Genomic DNA, 4876 nt, shown 5'->3' on the forward strand with positions numbered 1-4876 from the left:
ATCGAGATTCAATAAAAATAGATCACTCTTCAAGGGTGGATGACCATAAAAGATATTACTCATATAAATAGAACAACCATTATTCTCTGATTTAAATGAATAACCGTCTCGCACTAAACAAGGTCCAGATGTAATGTTCATGCTCAACGCTGGCACCAAATAACAATTATTCAGGTCTAAAATTAATCCCGAAGGTAGATGTAGAGGTAGCTTGCCGACGGCCATCACATCAACCTTGGAACCATTCCCGACGCGCATCGTCACCTCGTCCTTAGCCAATCTTCATTTAATCCGTAGCCCCTGTTTCTAGTTACAAATATGAGCAACGGAACCAGTATCAAATACCCAGGTGCTACTACGAGCATTAGTAAGGTACACATCAATAACATGTATATCAAATATACCTTTGTTCACTTTGCCATCCTTCTTATCCGCCAAATACTTGGGGCAGTTCCGCTTCGAGTGACCGGTCCCTTTGAAGTAGAAGCACTCAGTTTCAGGCTTGGGTCCAGCTTTGGGCTTCTTCCCGGGAGTGGCAACTTGCTTGCCATTCTTCTTGAAGTTCCCCTTCTTTCCCTTTTTCTTGAAACTAGTGGTCATGTTAACCATCAACACTTGATGCTCCTTCTTGATTTCTACCTCCGTAGCTTTGAGCATTGCGAAGAGCTCGGGAATTGTCTTGTCCATCCCTTGCATATTATAGTTCATCACGACGCCTTTGTAGCTTTGTGGCAGTGATTGAAGAACTCTGTCAGTAACACTATCATCTGGAAGAATAAATCCCAGCCGAGTCAAGTGATTATGATACCTAGACATTTTGAGTATGTGTTCAGTGACAGAACTGTTCTCCTCCATCTTGCAGCTATAGAACTTGTTGGAGACTTCATATCTCTCTACTCGGGCATTTGCTTGAAATATTAACTTCAAATCATGGAACATCTCATATGGTCCATGACATTCAAAACGTCTTTGAAGTCCCGATTCTAAGCCGTAAAGCATGGCACACTGAACTATTGAGTAGTCATCAAATCGAGCTTGCCAGACATTCATAACATCAGCATCTCCTCCTGCAGCAGGCCTTTCACCTAGCGGTGCATCAATGGCATAATTCTTCTGTGCAGCAATGAGGATAATCCTCAAGTTATGGACCCTGCCCGTGTAGTTGCTACCATCATCTTTCAACTTAGCTTTCTCTAGGAACGCATTAAAATTCAAGGGAACGATAGCATGGGCCATTGATCTACAACATAGATATGCAAAAACTATCAGGACTAAGTTCATGATAAATTAAGTTCAATTAATCAAATTACTTAAGAACTCCCACTTAGATGGACATCTCTCAAGTCATGTAAATGATACGTGATCCAAATCAACTAAACCATGTCCGATCATCACGTGAGATGGAGTAGTCATCAATGGTGAACATATCTATGTTGATCATATCTACTATATGATTCATGTTCGACCTTTCGGTCTCCAGTGTTCTGAGGCCATGTCTGTACATGCCAGGCTTGTCCGGTTTAACCCGAGTATTCCGCATGTGCAAAACTGTCTTGCACCCATTGTATGTGAACGTAGAGTCTATCACACCCGATCATCATGTGGTGTCTCAACACGACGAACTGTTGCAATGGTGCATACTCACGGAGAACACTTATACCTTGAAATTTTAGTTAAGGGATCATCTCATAATGCTACCACCGTACTAAGCAAAATAAGATGCATAAAAGATAAACATCACACGCAATCAAAATATGTGACATGATATGGCCATCATCATCTTGTGCTTTTGACCTCCATCTCTAAAGCATCGTCATGATCTCCATTGTCACCGGCTTGACACCTTGATCTCCACCGCAGCATCGTGATCATCTCGCCAACTATTGCTTCTACAACTATCGCTAACGCATAGTGACAAAGTAAAGCAATTACATGGCGTTTGCATTTCATACAATAAAGAGACAACCATAAGGCTCCTGCCGGTTGCCGATAAATTTTACAAAACATGATCATCTCACGTATATCACATCATGTCTTGGCCATATCACATCACAACATGCCCTGCAAAAACAAGTTAGACGTCCTCTACTTTGTTGTTGCAAGTTTTACGTGGCTGCTACGGGCTTCTAGCAAGAACCGTTCTTACCTACGCATCAAACCACAATGGTGTTTCGTCAAGTTTGCTGTTTTAACCTTCTTCAAGGACCGGCCGTAGTCAAATTCAATTCAACTAAAGTAGGAGAAACAGACACCCGCCAGGCACCTTTATGCAAAACTAGTTGCATGTCTGTCGGCGGAACCGGTCTCATGTGCGTGGACATGTAAGGTTGGTCCGGGCCGCTTCATCCCACAATACTGCCAAATCAAAATAAGACGTTGGTGGTAAGTAGTATGACTATCACCGCCCACAGCTCTTTGTGTTCTACTCGTGCATATCATCTACGCATAAACCTGGCTCATGATGCCACGGTTGGGAATCGTTGCATGGAAAACAAAAAAAATTCTACGCACACGCAATGACCTATCCATGGATATGCATAGCAACGAGGGGGAGAGTGTGTCTACGTACCCTCGTAGACCGTAAGCGGAAGTGTTTCACAACGTGGTTGATGTAGTCGAACTTTCTTCGCGCTCCACCGATAGAGTACCAAAAGTACGGCACCTCCGAGTTCTGCACACGTTCAGCTCGGTGACATCCCTCGCCTTCTTGATCCAGCAAGGTGTCGAGGTAGTAGATGAGTTCCGTCAGCATGACGGCGTGGTGACGGTGATGGTGAAGTGATCCGCGCAGGGCTTCGCCTAAGCACCGCGAGAATATGACCGGGGTGTAAACTGTGGAGGGGGGAGCCGAACACGGCTAACAATTGATGTTGTGTGTTCAAGGCGTCCCCCTCCCCACATATATATAGGTGGGAGGAGAGGAGAGGCAGCCAGGGGGCGCCCCAAGTAGGATCCGAATCCTACTTGGGGTTTCCCCAAGTGCCCCCCCTTTCCTTTTTCCACCAGAGAAGAAAGGAAGGGGGAAGAGAGAAAGGAAGGGGGGCGAACCCCCCTTGTTCCTTCTCCAATTCGGCCACATGCCAAGGGGGGGCGCCACCCCTTGTGCGCTGGTGTGCTCCCCCCTTATGGCCCATATACCTCCCCCGGGGGTTTCGGTAACCCCTCCGGTACTCCGATAAATACCCGATACACTCTGGAACACTTCCGGTGTAAGAATACTATCGTCCTATATATCAATCTTTACCTCTAGACCATTTCGAGACTCCTCTTCATGTCCTTGATCTCATTCGGGACTCCGAACAACATTCGGTCACCAAATCACATAACTCATATAATACAATATTGTCACCGAACGTTAAGCGTGTGGACCCTACGGGTTCGAGAACTACGTAGACATGACTGAGACACCTCTCCGGTCAATAACCATTAGCGGAACCTGGATGCTGATATTGGCTCCTACATATTCTACGAAGATCTTTATCGGTCGAACCGTTATGAAAACATACGTTATTCCCTTCGTCCATCAGTATGTTACTTGCCCGAGATTCGATCGTCGGTATCTACATACCTAGTTCAATCTTGTTACCGGTAAGCCTCTTTACTTGTTCCGTAATACATCATCCTACAACTAACTCATTAGTCACTTTGCTTGCAAGGCTTCTTATGATGTGCATTACCGAGAGGGCCCAAGGATACCTCTCTGATACTCGGAGTGAAAAATCCTAATCTCGATCTATGCCAACCCAACAAACACCTTCGGAGATACCTATAGATCATCTTTATAATCACCCAGTTACGTTGTGAAGTTTGATAGCACACAAGGTATTCCTCCGGTATCCGGGAGTTGCATAATCTCATAGTCGAAGGAATATGTATTTGGCATGAAGAAAGCAATAGCAATAAAACTAAACGATCAATATGCTAAGCTAACGGATGGGTCTTGTCCATCACATCATTCTCCTAATGATGTGATCACGTTATCAAATGACAACTCATGTCCATGCTTAGGAAATCTTAACCATCTTTGATCAACGAGCTAGTCAAGTAGAGGCTTACGAGGGACACAGTGTTTGTCTAGGTATTCACACATGTATTTGGGTTTCCAATCAATACAATTCTAGCATGAATAATAAACATTTATCATGAATAAGGAAATATAAAATAACAACTTTATTATTGCCTCTAGGGCATATTTCCTTCAGGTTAGCAGTGATTTGTGTTGTACCTAGCCTATCTTTGAAAGCTTTGAAAAGAATGGCCTCTTTAATGTGATGGTCATGATGTTCAATAGCATTCTCATCCTTGAGCATAGCAATATGGTTGTTTATGTGTTTGATAGTGGCCTTAGCTTGGAAAATTTTGGTATTGGCCTCTCCAAATTAAATTTTCCTGATAGTAGCTCTTTGCTTCCAATAAATTTTCTGCATAAGCAGCAAGGAGTTAAGGTGCTGTTTGAGGATAAATCTACCATTATGCTCTTCCATTGTTAATTGCCTCAGTTCCTCAAGGTGATCATACAGAAGAATCACTTCATTGCATTTTGCAATGCACTGTTTGTGATTAGAACAGTTCTTTGCCCATATTTTGAGGCCTTTTCTCAGTCTTTTAAATTTAACAGAAATAGTCTTGGCACTGTCTGTTTCTGTGACCTGATGTTCCCAAATGTTTTTGACTATCTCTTTGAATTGTGGGTGCTGAAGCCAGAAGTTTTAAAACCTAAAGATCTTGGACCTCGGGATGGATGTGCCAATCTTAATCACAATTGGAACATGATCTGAAGTTGTTCTGGCCAGTGGGAGGGCCATAGTATTGGGATAGGTTAAAGTCCAATGTTCAAAGGTAAAACACCAGTCAGTGGGAGGCAGAGTTTTATTTA

The sequence above is a fragment of the Aegilops tauschii genome, chromosome 2 (genome assembly GCF_002575655.3).
Source record: "Aegilops tauschii subsp. strangulata cultivar AL8/78 chromosome 2, Aet v6.0, whole genome shotgun sequence".
Taxonomy (NCBI): domain Eukaryota; kingdom Viridiplantae; phylum Streptophyta; class Magnoliopsida; order Poales; family Poaceae; genus Aegilops; species Aegilops tauschii.